At 42.7% G+C, this 16,000-nt stretch overlaps 1 protein-coding gene across 1 annotated transcript in view; it reads left to right on the top strand.

Annotated features, from left to right (window-relative positions):
- The first annotated feature begins 472 nt into the window (after nt 1–472).
- Nucleotides 473–16,000, top strand: part of ZNF407 (zinc finger protein 407) — a 335,191-nt gene continuing 319,663 nt past the window's right edge. Inside the window, exon 1 of the mRNA XM_066561081.1 lies at nt 473–553. The gene's annotated coding sequence lies outside the window, so the exon portion shown is untranslated. The remainder of the gene's footprint in view (nt 554–16,000) is intronic.

Genomic DNA, 16,000 nt, shown 5'->3' with positions numbered 1-16,000 from the left:
CGGGGTGAGAATGTGAAGCACAGCTTTGTCCACAGCCCTGTGCAGCCCAAGGTTACCCTCGCGGCACCCAGCGCGGGGGCTGCCCTAGGGGCAGAGGCCGCCTGCAGGCCGGGCTGCGCCACGCACCAAGGAACGGGCAGCTGCGGGGAGCCCCAAACCCGCGCCCGCAGGAGCCAGCGGGTCTGCTCTTGTCCGGCAGGCGCACGACGGGAAAACCCTCGGGGCTCCGTCCTTTCTTTGGGGACGGTCCTTTCCCGGGATGTGGGGGACAGCAGCGGCCGGGAGCCAGGGGCGCTGTCAGGGCAGGGCAAGACGGCGCCGGACCGTGCGTGCGCGCGCGGCCGTTGGGCGCGCGGCCCCACGCGCCCGCGGCGGCACGAGCGGCGCCGCCGCACCGGCTCCCCCGCCCCGCCGGCGCCGCCGCGTCACGTGAGCGCGCCTCGCTCCCGCCCCCCCCCCCCCCGCGCCGGGCGTGACGCAGCGCGGCGGATCTACGGCGCGCCACTGGTGACACGGCTCAGCACAAGCGGAGGCGCTCGGCTCCCCCCGCGCGGTAAGCGCTGCCCGTCGCGGCGCGGCTGGCCCGTCCCGCCGCCCAGCGGCGCGGGGCGAGCCGCTGCCTCGGTCCTCGCGAGGGGGGCTCACGGGGTCGCCCCGTCGCCGTCTCCCCTCGGGCTTTTTGGGCCTCTGCGCTGCCGTCGTTTTTTTTTTTTTTTTTTTTTTGGGTGGGCGGGCGAGCGGGTTGTGGGTCGCCATCCGAGCCAATCCCGTGCCTGCTTCCTCCCAAGCTGTTCGCCGATTGGCCGGGGCGCTGAGGGCGGGAAGAGCGCCTGTGGCGCTCATTGGCTGCCGCAGCCGGCCCCGGGGCCGTGGGGGTCTTCCCTTCCGCTGTGCCGCAGGCGGGCGGCGGCGGGCAAAGGAGAGGGAGAGGGCATGGGCGAGGGCAGCGGGGACGGACGGAGAGAGAACCGAGCAGGGCGGGACCCGCGCGAGCCACCACCGCGCTGCGCGGTTCCGGCTGGCGCGTGCTCCGGGCTCCTCCCCTGTTCCCTGTGTCCCCCCCCCCCCGCCCAGCTCCGCGGGGCCGGTGCGCACGCGCGGGGCCCGGCCGGGCGCGGCTGCGGCCTGAGGAGACGGCGGGGCACGGCGGCGGCGGGCGCCGGCCCCGTGGAGCCGCCGCCCCACAGGGACGGCCCCGGGCGGCACCCCCGACCCGCCGAGCAGGGATAGATGGCGTGGCGCTGGCTGCGCAGGCGCGGCGGGGCGGGGTCGGTCCGGGGAGGGCGCTCGGGAGTGGCGGCGCTGCCCTGAGTGGTTTCAGCCGCCCGAGCCCCCCGTTTTTTACTTCCCCCTCCTTTCCCGAAGGTTGCTGTAGAATGAGCGGGGATGAGCTTTGAGAAGTGCAGCGGTTGACGGTGAGGGATGGACACACGTGATTGCAGGAGCTCTGTACGTGGCTCTTGTAAGGGATAAAGGAAGTGTGGTTGCTACTTTCCCTTGATTCTGCATCAGTTACTAGGCAGAGCAGTCACAGAATTACAGAAGTAGGTTGGAAAGGACCTCTGATACAGCGAACACCGTTTTGTCAACAGATAGCATTGTGTGCCACATCCAGTCTTTCATTAAAACACCTTCAGGAACAGTGACTCTGTCACTTCCCTGGGCAGCCCATTCCAAGGTTTAATCGCACTTTCAGTGAAAGATTTCTTCCTGATGCCCAGCCTAAACCTCCCCTGGTGCAGCTTAAGGCTTTTGTTGCCTGGGAGAAGATGCTGACCCACACCTGGCCTCACCCTACTTTCAGGTGGTTGTAGAGAATGATAAGGTCTCCCTTGAGCCTGTTCCGGGCTAAACAATCCCAGCTCCCTCAGCTTCCTCACAGGACTACTGCCCTCCTCTGGAGGTCGGGCTCTTGAATCATGAGCACCTCCTGTGCTCTCAGTCTTCTGATTTTCGACGTGGCTTTGATCTAAGGAGTCAGACCCCTAGGGAACCTGTCAGATGGTGGCAGGGAAAGCAATAGAAATGTTAATACACTTCTGAGGGTGTGTCTGTCTTCAGAAAGAAAGATCATGAAACCAGAACTGCTGGGTGGCCTTTGAGGGATAGGTTATTATCTGTATGTCGTTTATATAGAAGAAATTGTTTAGTGTGAGGGTGGAAAGGCACTAGCACAGGTTGCCCAGAGAGGCTGTGGGTGCCCCATCCCTGTAACTGTTCCAAGGCCAGGTTGGATGAGACTCTGAGCAACTGGCTCTTGCAGAAGGTGTTGGCACTAGGTGATCTTTGAAGTCCCTTCCAACCCAAGCCTTTCTATGAGTCTGTGTCCTGTCCTGTTTACTTTGAGCTGTTGTGAAAGGTTTCCTGTTGCTTCTTCAAATAACTTCAAATAACTCCATAACAAATAGTTGTGGCCTGTGGATCACAATATTAATATTAAATGTAATATTAGGTGGAGGAAGGAAAAACCATTTGTGATCTGAATGCAATAGCTTGTAGTGATCTTAAAATTTATAAAGTTAAAGGTTTTGTTTCTGTTTTCCTGTGCTCTCTTTGCTTCTTTTTGTAGTTGTACAGATGCAGACTTGCAGGACCTTGGCTTTGCTCATGCTCATCCATATGATACTAAGGATGGTGGTATCACCTAGGGAGTGGTAAATAATGGGAATCTCAAAGTGCAAGGGTAAGAGTGGCAGTGGTGGATTTTCTGGTGGTGAAAAACCCTTACAGACTAACATACAATTTAAACACTGGATGTAATTCCCTGCGATTCTCACCTTAATACCCCAAAGGTGTGGCATGTGAAGACTATAAATTTTCCATTCCTCTATCAGAATATGAGTAACCAAGATGTTTGTATGAGGCTGGAGCTTTGGATGTTGGGATTTATTTTTTTCCCAGGTCACACCTCTTCATGAAAGATGAAGACAATTACAGGCTTCAGTTGGGTCTCTCTTGCAATCTCCTACACTATTCACAGCAAGTTACATTCATCATGGAAGTAACATTGCAGTCATTCCGTCCTTATTTCATAAATTATCTCAACATGGACATATAATCAGATTGTAGCTTTTATATATAAAATATGGAGCCTGGCAGTAATTGTATAATCCATACATTTTAGAAAAAGTTAAATGCACTGATGTGACAGGACGATGATGGACTGTGACTTTTTCAGTATGTTCAAACATGTCAGTTTTATTAGCATTTTGGGAAATATAATTCAAATGACATGAGTTAAATTCTTTACTATCATTCTTCTGTAGGAACTACTGTATAATAACAGCATCAAAGATTTCTAATTTATTTGCATGAGAGTTTTCTTTGTTAGAAGTGCTTTTAAAACTTAACCTGTGTTGTCTCTATAGAAAAACATTACTTGGAGATACAATGTGTGTGAAGAAGATGTCAGTCGCAGTATTCCATTAAACTCAACCTTTTGTAGTGAAGAACAGCATTTTCTTGTTAGTGTGCACAACATTAGAATGAGGTGGCTTTGCTTTGCCTATTTTTTTTCCAATTTTTTGAATGTGTACAGTGTTGGGATTTTGTGCATGAGGTGGAATTTACAGACACACTGGCACATGAAATGTGGTTGAACTGGAATTGTTTGGTGGCTCTTATGTTTGAATTTCCTAACATGATTTAGAATTTAAATATTCCTTTCCTCAGGAAAACATAAAGGTTTCATTGGATGGATGATCCCACCAAGTCAAATAAAACTACTGGTTTCAGATACACTTGGTCTAGTCATTCATTGAAATTAATGCCTTGGTATTATGGTGCATGTTAAAGGTACTAAAAAGTTGACCTTTTAGATTGAAATCTGGAGTATAACTTACTCTTTTGAAAGCTTGGGGAGAAAGACAAGATGATGTGATTGAACAGATGTAGTGGCTGTGTTTCCTTCAGCTGTTCTCAGAACCAGACATGCAGTGGAGTGGTCTCTCTGCTGTGCTCTGTGTTGCGTGAAGAGTCAAATGGAAGTGGTGCTTTCACTTTGACATGCTGTCAGCAGCTGCCCAGCTCAGCATTCGTGGTTATTTTTCTACCCCAGGAAGGTCTTGCTTTGTGTTGGCCTTGCCACCTTGGGGTAGCACAGCCCCCCAGCGCTGCCACCGCTGCCCGAGGTGCAGCCACATTACTCTGCAGCCCAGGCATGGAGGCACTGCTTCTCCTGTGCACCAGGAGTGGAAGGAGCAGAAGCAATGACAGCAGTTCTTGGTGGACACAAATACATGAAGGGAATGAGCACTGTGCCTCACCAGTGATCACAGAATCAACTAATGTTCTTTCTCAAAAGACCTTGGAGATCAAGTCCAATCTCTGACCCAACACCACCATGTCAGTTAGACCATGGCACTAAGTGCTGGGTTCAGTCTTTCCTTAAACACCTCCAGGGATGGTGACTCCATCACCTCCCTGGCAGTCCATTCCAATGGCTAATCATGTGTCAAGAAACTCTTCCTCATGTGCAGCTTAAACTCCCCCTGGTGCAGCTTAAGACTTGTGTTCTCTTATCCCGTTGCTGGTTGCCTGGGAGAAGAGGCTGACTTCTCTCAGGCAAGTACAGTGTTTAGTACTAGCAAGCATAGGGTTATCCATGGATGTCTTGGAGAGAATGTGTTAGGAGTAGGGTTGCATGGGATCTGGCACTGCAAACTACTTAAATCTTGCCTGGCCTGTGATGTCAAATTTCATGCAAAATCTCTCCTGTAACATTAGAATGGTTTTATATTTGGTCTGTTTGCTTTTGCAGTGGACATTCTTACATGGCTACGCAAGCCTGTATGAAAGTTTAAATATGCCTATACATACTTCTAAACTATAATATTTTTTTTTGGTCATTATGGGCTGTGTTAACCTATAAACTGAGATTGTTTGTTAGCATGTGTATATAAAACTAGTGAAGAAGCAAAAAATGTAAAAAGATGTTCCTGTAATTTCCAATTTCTCACCTGCAAAAGTTCCAAAGGTAACTTCTTGCTTTGCAGAAAGGAGTTGCATGTTTAAAACAGGAATCATACATGCTTTCCTGCTCTGCAGTTGTGAATGCCATTAGTCCTGTTTCTGCCATCTGCCAGAGAAGAGTCAGTAGTTACAGGACGGTCTGTAGCCTATTGTAGGTGTTTATGTTAAATGTATGTGAAAGTTTTCATATTTTTCTTAATCTCAGTTCTTCAACACGTGAAGATGAAAGAAAGTTGTGTCCCAAACTTATGTCAGCAATCTATAGCTTTATAGCAGAAAGAAACCTAGCTATCTTTTCTCCTCAGTATGAAAAGGAAAATTGCAGTACTTACTACCCAATTCACACACATCCTTATGAACAAAGAAATGACCTAAGTGCCTTTTAGAAACAGGCACTAATGGTGTTCCAAAAGTAGAATGCTTGTTTGCATGATTGTGACTGCTTTCGAGTCCTCTGTTAGCAGAGCTGTTGATTGCTAATTTTTTTTTTTTTTTGCTTTGTTTTGTTTTGCTTGCTTGTTCTACAACAGGCTCTTCTCTGTAGTGTGGCCTACTACTGAGCTATGGTCTGTATGGATTTTGTTTAAGTGGGCTGTGAGGCCATGAGTGTTTTAGGTTATCTTGATCCTTAGTGGTGCAGGCATAAATTTTAATTGCCTCTGTCTTTCTGAGTCCAGACATACAAGTTGTTGTTACGTGTGTGTGATGTATGCAATGGCCCAGGGGGAGGTGTACAGAGTGAGGATACACAGTATTTCAGTGTATAGATCTGAATGTATACATTTCTATAGTTTATATTTTGCTACAAGTACATATGTAAATGATTTTGTAGCTGTTATTTCTTTCTCTCACTGTAGTTATAAAGTTTATTGCTGTTCTTAGCCCCATCTTTGTAATTTCAAAAATTCTTCTCAAAAATATAGGTAGCATGATATAAAAAATACATACAAATGTTAAAATCCACTGGAATTACAAGGGGTAACAAAGCTTACTGGAATACTAACACTAAATCATCATTTCACTTGGAAATCATCGTTTCACGTGATTTTGTTTTTTTATGGAATCCATACAGTTACCTGGTATATAAGCTTTTCTGTAGGAAACATTCCAGCAAGAAGTTTGAGAATGTTCCAGAGAAGTTTGTGGAGGTCCTGACAGGAGTTCTGATTTAATCAAAGACAGATGGTTGTGTTGCCATTTGGATGTCCTCAAGAGCTCTGGTATGGCTTTATATATGTGAGCTCTCTCTTTAGTCAGGTTTTCAAGCTTGGGCTCACTCTGGGAGAGCCTGTGACCTTCACCTGTTTCCGTTCAATGGCTTAGATTGGATTTATTTAAATGTTTGCTGTAGACATCTGCTGTGAACATGAGACAGTCCATTCAGAGTTGGCTTTAGCACTCCTAATCAGGAGGAGACTTACTTTACCTGCCCTGGTGGTGTCTAGCATGTTGGCACCACCCACTTCTGTGCTGGAGGGAGAAGCAGGGACAGGGATGACCTTTCCATCTTGGTTCACATGTGGAGCCATCAGACTTGCTGCTCTTGTAGTGCCTCTGGAAAGCTCTGTGCTGGCTGTGTGTGCTGTAGCTGAATCTCACCCTGCTGTGTGCCCAGAGCTCACTGGGTGTGCCAGGTTTCCTGCTCAGTGTTCTGCAGCCCTGCAGGACATCTATGTGACTGACAAATGTCAGGTTTCCTGGTTTCCATGCTTCTGAGGAGCATGTCTTGATGTTCCTGGGATAGCCAGCATCTATGCACATCTTTCTGCACAAGAGCCATGGCATAGGAATATGGCACAGGAATATGGCACTTCTGCATTTTGCAGCGCAATGTGGTCTTTTAACATGGAGAAAGAAATTCCAGTTGCATGCTTGTCTTCCACTGAATGTTTAGGTGACATTGAATATTTAAGTTGGGTTGTTCCAAGTCCTTGAGAAAAGGATAGCAAACTCCATACCTTCAGCTAAGGCAAAATGTTGCACTTTCCTGGTTCCTTGGTGTGTAACATGCTTTCTGCAGGGATGTATCGACATTGGATTTGGGACGCTGAATACACACTCAGGACAGCAGTGATTTGGGACAGCAGGATTTGGGACGCTGAATACACACACAGGACAGAGTGTTTTGTTTTTTTGTTTGATTTGTTACTTTTGTCTTCTTTTAACTTTCAATGCCTGTAAAGGCATTGAAGTAAAAGGCTGTTTCTTTCCATGCTCCCCATGTGAGGCAAACTGAGGTTTACCTTAATCTTTAAAGGGAAGATTATTCTTGGGTTATGTCATATAAATTGTTAATAGGATATACATTTCTGAAAAGTCAGAATGGATAAATTTAAAATCTAAAAGCACTGCAGCTTGTTTGTTTGCTTTGGCATCTCCAGAATAAAGTGCAATGAGTAGCAAAAATTACTAGTTCAGCATGTGTATCCTTTACTGGGCAAAGCCTGCCTGTTAGAAGACAGAGCTAATTTTTTTTTTTTTTTTGGTTGGTTGGAGGCAATGGTAGCACAACATGTAAGTTCAAAGATAGAGTACATAAAGATGTTTTCTGGATGTTGTCTTCAGAATCTGCCAACTTAGTTTCTGTTGTTCTGAGTTTTATTGGTACAACAATGGACTGATTTGAATTGCATTTGTTTTGTTTTCCCTGCCTGTTGTTCGCATTTTCATTTTAAATTATTTACAAGTCTGAAGCTTGAAGATGAGAGCCTAATGAATGCTTTTAAAAATAAAACCATCTTCTTTAAGCATGTTATGCTTCATGTTTTGAATTTATAACCCAAGCCTTAATGAATAGTTTCCTAGTTGCTCTCATCTTAGAATTTATGAGCTGTCCTATTTACAAGTCCTACCTATACAATGGAAAGATAATTCTGTTTACCTTAAATAAACTGTTCTTGTTAACAAGCTTAAACTGCTAATTAGGAATAATATGGCAATGAATACTATGTCAAACCTTTTAGCAAGAATGTGAAGATGCAATATTTAGTTGTTGAGCCTTTTCTGGTACATTCCACATAGGAATACAGAGTGTTGTGGGTTTTGCTGTTTCATATGTGTATCGGGTTAATAAAAAGTATTTTAGGGAGAAACTGTGGCATGTAGGTCCTCACAGAAGCAGGCTGATTTCTGCCCTACATTTAGGATGATATGTTGGTGTCCACGTACTATGATACTGCTAAAAGCCTCTTTGTTGTAAGGCTTCAGATAGATGGCAGACATGTGAAGAACCCTTGTGACTTCATGTTTATGTCCAGGTAGTATTTTTTAACAGATAAATTATTCTTTTGAAAAAACCAACAGGGATAGCAGTAGTTGCTTTGTTTTGAGTGTACATTAATGTAATTTAATCAGGAAGGAAAGAAAACCTGGGACTAGAATTTGATGTTATTTACCTGACTATAAATCAGAATATTTCCATTTAGTTTAACAGAATTTTTTCAATTTGTGTCAAAATGATCAAAATCAGAACCTGATACAACCTCTCCATTTCATAATTTTTGCATACAAAACCAAAGAAATAAAATTGGATTTTTAATTTTTTTTGTCCAAATCCTACCTCAAAAAACAGGTTGGTTCTTGAGCAGAGGTTTTGCAATACAGTGTTGTTACTTGTTGGTACTTGGAACTTGGCAGATATGTTATAAGAAAAAAAACTACCTTTTTTTTTTTCTTTAGTTGTTTCTCATTAGAATTTGAGTGTTAAAAATGCAGACTTGTGAATGTGAATGCCATTCTAAATCTAGGTAGCTCAGAAATTCTTGACAAGTATTGCTTTGACTTCTTTGTGAGTGCCTCTGATATCTGCCGAGGGTTGTATATAAGCTTTGTTCCCTGTCTCCTTTCCTTTGTATCCCCTGACGAGTTTGCAACAGGGATGGCAACCTGAGGAGGGAAAGGGACGAGGAGACTGAAGAGAAAGTTGACAAAGGTTTGGCGCTGACCTGCAGCTGCTCTGGAGCAGGCATCTTATGAGATACAAGGAGCTCCTTCTGTCAAACCCCAAAAATCCTTCCTGGGCACATGGTCATTGGGCACAGAAGGTGTTGTTTGGAGAGGACAAGTGAAAACCTGACCATGCATTTTGCTACCTCTGGTCAGGCTATTCAGGTTCCATTTCCAGGAAAATAACGTGCTGGTGGAGATTGACTTGCAGGAATGCTTTCTCTTCTCTTCTTCTTCGTTCACATCATCATGATTTCAGTAAAGTGTAATTTTGAGAAGGGGTGTTAAATAAACTTTTATTTCAGAGAATGCCTACCTTTGTATTTTGTATGCTAAGGCTATTTACCCTGTAAGGGGCTGGGTTTCTGAGGAGGTGACTTACAGGCAGAGGCAATACAATAGGTCAGCTACGATAGAGGGAGAAATCGGTGAGCTTTCAGGCACACAAGCTTGTCTTTGTATGTGCTGCTGGTACCAAGATAATGAAAATATATTTGAAATGAAAACAAAGTTAATCTCTGAAGTTTATACTTAAATATTGCATGGAAGTGCAGGAATATAAGGAGTATGTCTTTTTATGGGCTCAAATAATATTTTATTTATACATTTGTTGTAAGTACTCAAAGGTCTTTAGTCTTGCCGTTAGAGAGTTTTGGGTGGCAATATAAGTGACAGTGCTTCAGTTGATGTCACTGTGGCCATGATTTCTTTTTTACTTTATTTTTCAATTATTTTTCATTCTTGTAAATTATGTTTCTAAGCTCTGTGGGATCTGTTTTGGGAGAAAAGAAATACTTCACATAATATTTAAATTTTGTTGGAATAAACCACCTAGAAAGCACAGGAAAAAAAGAAAAGGTATATTCCCTAAAACAAAATCACAGTAGGAGTTTTGCATTATAAAAGATGATGTTCATAGTGCTGGATTTGTTTAAACCGTCAGAATTGCAAAGCATAAATAATTACATAATTTCACACTTTCCAGTGAAGTCAGACCCTGATTAAGAAGTTGACAGCCTGAAAGAGTCTGCTCTTTGACAGTGATGTCTGTATTCCCTCAATTTGTAGCAACTGCATCTGGGAAAACAAACTGAGCTTTATTCCCTTTACTTTGAATGAGAACCCTTATTGACAAAGGGAGAATATTCTTTTTATTAAAAGTTTTCATACTTTAAATGCACAGATATTTCAGCTTTTCTGCTTTCAGCTAGCCTATATTTTGCTGATACCAGGTCTTCTTGCTGTCTTGGTTCTCACTGTCTTTCAGTATGTTTGATATTCATATTTCTTTTTTATTCCTTCTTCCTTGCTGTGCTTTTTTTCTTCCTTTTCTTAAACAAATAGACAATATGGTAATATGAGCTCTAATAGGAAAAAGGCATTGTTTAACTCAGTTGGGGTACTACTAATCCAGTCACCAAATGTAACCATAACACAGCATGCATTTTAATTATTAAATATAATGGAAACTTTGCATTTTAAATCTAGAGCTATAAACCACTTGTTTGAAAATGCAAAGTTCAGCGCTATGATTTTAGTTTGTAGTGAATTACAGGGCAGTATTCTTTGATCACTTATTACAAGTTGAAGATTAGTAGCATTCAGTGCTTGTGTTAATTTTGAGAGTACATATAGGAGTCACTGCAGGTCAAACTGAAGCTCAGTCATGTATATTTTTAATGATTTAGTGAGCTGACTGGATCAAACAGTGTTAAAATGTGTGGCTAATACAGTCATGCCAGTCATTCCACATAGGGGTAATTTAAAGGAACATTTTGAGGACAGTATTCCTCCAAATTTTAGTACTTTGTAAAATATGCTTTAGTTTCAAAAACCATTTTGTTGTGGTTTTGCTTTTAGAAATGTTTGTTTGAATAGTTCTTGAAAGCACTCCCAATGATTTTTTGATGACCTTCCAATGAATAAGAGCAGCCAGGTAGAGCAATTAATAAAGGTTTTCTTGTGTTTGTTCAATATATATTTTTTGTAATGAATATATTTTGATCATAAATTCTAATAAATACAGTGAATTTGAATGAAGTAATCTCATAGTCTGTGCATTTTTTTGACATGAAGTATAAAACTGTTCCTAGAGTTAATGTGGATTTTAGTGACTCTTCATAAAAGATTCCTAATCCCTGCATGAGACATGCAGGCCTGAACAGGCTCTGTTTTTGGGACTGGTGGACACCAAGTTATGGAGCAGCTGCAGTGGAGTAGGAGGCTTTGCTTGGGTGTTCAAACTGCAGGTGTGCCCCAGGCACAAGACTGAGGCTTCTCAGGTTTGTGAGCAGTAAATGATGTGGTAGCAGCTCTGCAGAGTCAGTGTCTTTTCTCCAGATTGCCATATTTAGCAACTCTCATTTTCTGGGCTTAGGACTTGTGCTCTCTGTTTTTCTCCAGCTTAGGGGCTGTCTCATGCTGGTTGTGAAGCTAACATACCAGATAGATACAGACATGAGTGATTTTGGAATGTTGAATTTTGGGAATCGAGTGCAGATTTTGTGCCATGAGACCATCCGATCCCTTAGTGGATCCTTGCTGTTTGGTTCAGCCATTCCTTTCCCTTTTTTCCTGTTGATGATCTGGCATAAATTCCATGCATTGGTAACTGATACTGCATTTGCAGACTTTGCTGTTTTAAGTTTTAAGGATATGTTTGCCTTAGAGCATCAATCTTCTCATTCTTTCTCTGGTTCCTCATTGTTTGTCTCTATTGCAAATCAAGCTGTATCAAAATAATGAATGATATCAATGTCCAATAGATCCCTAAAATTCATACTTTGTAGTTCTTTTTGCTCATTTGCCTTTTTTGAGTGTGTGGCAGGAGGGTGTGTAGGTAATATCTTTCTACTGTGTTTGGCTTTTTATGCATATTTTGTAAATATCCTCTGCTGTCTGTGTATGCCAGATTAGTCTAGTCCACTAAAAGGTCTTCCTTGTGAAGGTTTTTTGAAAACCTACCTTCAAGCCTGAATCACTGTAGAGACCCAACGAATTTATAGATATTGCTTATTTGTATTGTTGTGGGAATTGGTTGCAATACATATACATAGTCCTCATGGGCTTGTAGTTAAAGAATTGCCAAGAGAGAAACTTTTCTGATGAATAAACTTAGCTGAAGACTAAATAAAGGCTATGTTTGAACACATGGTCCTGGTGGTTTCCTCTAAGCAAGAGTGCAACATCACCTGGGGCACATGGGAGCATCTCTGGACTTCAGGTCTTTGCCAGCTTCCCTGCTGCTCCTGAGACAGTGTCTGCAGGCATCTACCTGGTGTAGCTTGGTTGTTGCTCCTGCCAGCTCATCCAACTCACCACCTGCACTATGAGAACCAATGCAGGGTTTTAATCCTTTGCTGCTTCTTCCTATTCCTTTCAGACTGTAAAATGGGGACTCTGGGAATAAAGGTGAACGTTGCTGTTGTGCTCCAGGAAAAAGCTGAAAGTAAGATATTGCTAGCAGGAGATAGGGTAGGTTGTAGCTTGCACCTTAAGGTCATAGATTGCTTGTCTCTTGTTGCTTAATTTCATGCTTCATTTTGGAATCTGCCATCTTATGTATGAATTATTTTCCATGCTGTCTTAAATAAGACACTTTTAATCCTTGTGTGAACTTCTGATGGTTTTATCTGCCTTTATTTTTCTGTTCAGTTTTCATTGCACTGTATATTTTCCAATCGCCAGTTCTTGAATTCTCAAGTCTTATATCTTTTAATTGTGAGAACCCTTTTTTTACTGGCTGTTTTGTCTCTTTGTCATTTTTAAGATGTGCTAATGTGCTTTGTCTTGTCTCTTCTCTGCCACAGGTGATTTTAATGCTGTTTGCTATTCTCACTTATTTTCCATTTGTCCGATTCCCAGTTGTACAGCTGACTTCAGGAGGCAGCAGTAGGCTAAGATAGCCAGACCTGGCAGGTCAGCAGCAGCTGGAGGCCAATACCTGGCTCCCATCTGCCCAGGGGCTCTGGTGCAGCCAGCTGACCATCTCCCAATGGTTCTTCAGGGGATGGGGTGGGAAGATGGGTCTGAATTAACAGATGGCTCCTACCAACGGATTTAACTGGCTAAGAGTTAAGATTCTTAGTCTAATTGCTTTTCCCCTTCTCTTCTCTCACATTCTTTCTTGCCTTCCTTCTGAAACAGGTTTTTTTTTAATTTGTAAAAGGAAAAGTATACCAACTTTTACATATGAAGTGGATTTTTACAGCTGAGGTATAAATTCCAAAAACTAGGTGGTTTATAATGGAAACACTTAGGAGGGAGAGGGGAGGGCACATTATATAATACATATGTAACCTTTTTCCCCTCTCTTTAGTGAATAGACCGTTTAAACTAAATTAAGTAAAGGATATAAATTCTGTTGTTTCAGTTTTTAATATTTCATGGCTGATTTTATAGATAAAAGTTACATTTAATAATAAATATGAAGAAGAATTTATACAGCCTGTTCTAGTTTGATATGGAACAGCAAATCCCATTTCTCTGTAGCTGTAAAGAAAATTCATTATAATGTCTTTGATTGTAAGAGATGTCTTCATTGTGATTAGTTACACTGATAATAAAACAATCTTTTTACAAATGGCACAAGATACATGAGATCTCATGTGTCTGCCTTTTAATAGCATTGAATGTGTGCATTTGCTACCTTTATTCTGTAGTCCTTTAATTTATAACTGGGCACTTTTAAATTCTACAAGTTATTAAAAATAATCTAATATAATTTAATTTTTCTTTTGAAGCATTCTGGAAAGTGAGTTATTAATGCAACTAAGCATTGTTAATTGTTGAGTTTTCAAAAAATAAACTAACTTAAAAAGAAGTGGGTTTATGTAATTTTATTTAATTCTGAATAACAAGTTTCGTAGATAAAATTGTGAAATCTGGATATATGGCATTACTTTACAAATTCTTTTTAAGCACTTAAAGAAATATCTTGATTTTCAAATGCCCTGTTCCCAGTGAATTCAGTTGAATTTAGATGTGAATAGGTATTAAAGTAATTTAAAACACAGATAGTGGCATGAAGAGGCCTGGTAAAAATCTGTCTTGATGGCAGGGCCCAAAGAGTGATGGTGAATGGAGTTACATCCAGCTGATGGCTGGTCACCAGTGGTGTTCTCCAGGGCTCAGTACTGGGGCTGGTTCTGTTTAATATCTTTATCAATGAGCTGGACAAGAGGATTGAGTGCACTCTCAGTCATTTTGCAGACAACACTGAGCTAGCCAGGAGTGTTGATCTGCTGGAGGGCAGGAAGGTTCTGCAGAGGGATCTGGACAGGCTGGATCAATGGGTTGGGGCCATTTTGTGAGGTTCAACAAGGCCAAGTGTCGGGTCCTGCTCTTGGGTCATGAAAAACTCCAGGCAGCACTACAGGCTGGGGGCAGAGTGGCTGGAAAGCTGCTGGTGAAAAAGGACCTGGGAGCACTGAGTGACAGTGGCTGAATGAGAGCCAGAGTGTGCCCAGGTGGCCAAGGAGGCCAATGGGTTCCTGGCCTGTGTGGGGAATAGTGTGGCCAGCAGGAGCAGGGCAGTGGCTCTCTGTCCCCCTGTACTCAGCACTGGTGAGGCCACACCTCAAATCTTGTGTTCAGGTTTGGTCCACTTACATCAGCAAAGACATTGAGGTGCTGGAGTGTGTCCAGAGAAGGGCAGTGGAGCTGGTGAAGGGTCTGGAGCGCAAGTCTTATGAGGAGCTGGGGTTGTGTAGCCTGAGAAAAGGAGACTCAAGGGAGACCTTAACACTATAAGTACCTGAGAGGAGGTGGGGCCAGGTGGGGGTTGGTCTCTTCTCCCAGGTAACAAGTGACAGGACCAAGCAGAAATGGCCACAAGTTGCACTGGGGGAGGTTTAGATTGGATTTACAAAAAATTCCTTTACTGAAAGGGTTCTCAAGCCCTGAAAAAGGCTCCTCATGGAAAGGGTGGAGCTTAGCATCCCTGGAGGTATTGAAAAGATGTGTGGATGTGGGACTTGACATGGTTTAGTGGTGAACTTGGCAGTGCTGTGTTAACAGTTTGACTTGATGAACATGGTCTTTCCCAACCTAAACAATTCTATGATTTGGGGAGAGAGAAAATTTTGTGAGAGATTCATTGAAAGGGGTATTAATTTTTTTCCATTGTACATGCATCTAAGAATACTTAGATGTCCTTAACACAGTAGTATAGAATGAGATTGATGAGAAGAGTGTAATGGTTGTAATAAGATCCTTTGCATATTTACATTGCTATGATTTGTGCTGTTATAGGGGTTCAACCAGTGAAATCTTCTGTATTGTTTAGTATATGGAAATAATATCAGATATTAAATCCTGGGAAAGTGGTGCATTTGCTCCAAAATTTTAAATTGTAAAATGGAATTGTATTTTAAATTGTAAAATGGAATTGCAGGGTCACTGTTAGAAGTGAATTCCTTTCCTGTTTCATGTCAAAAGAATTTGGTGCTTTAGGATGAGGAAGGCTATTTAGCTGACAAAACAGAAGTTGCATTTGATTATCAAATACTCATGGAATTTACTAGAAAGTGATAGTCTGTATGATAGCTCTTGGGGAAAAATAGGATGTGATGCTCAAGTCTTCTAGAAAATTCATGGAAGAGCACACTTAATGTTAGGTTTCACTGTAAAAGACATAAACCAACATTTTTGCTCTGTTAACAGTAAGGTTTAATTTGACACTGTTGTCTCTTTTCCATCGATGATAACAGCTAGGAAAAGAGTTAACTTGTCAAAGTTTTTCCCAGGGTGAACACTAAAAAATGACGGTTGATGACTGAAACAGGTGACTAAATATTCTTTTTACCCTCTGAGAGATAAACAGGCTGTACCAGGACCCTTTACTGTAGGAAGCAGCCCCTTGGACCTGCAGTCAGAGGGACTGACTCTGGGCTGGGCTGCTCCGTCAACTGAGAGCTGCCAAAACCCTGTCCTTCTCTGGGGGACACATCTGGCATTGAGTCTTGGCTGTGCTTTGCTGTGGTAAGTCACCACGTGGGTCACCCATCCTGTGGTCCCTCAGATCCTGTGGGTGTTTGAGCTGAGCAACAGCCTGCTTAGTGATATGTCAATTTTTTCCTGCCAG

Source organism: Molothrus aeneus, chromosome 1 (assembly GCF_037042795.1).
Source record: "Molothrus aeneus isolate 106 chromosome 1, BPBGC_Maene_1.0, whole genome shotgun sequence".
NCBI lineage: Eukaryota > Metazoa > Chordata > Aves > Passeriformes > Icteridae > Molothrus > Molothrus aeneus.
This window is presented reverse-complemented; position numbering and strand designations above follow the sequence as displayed.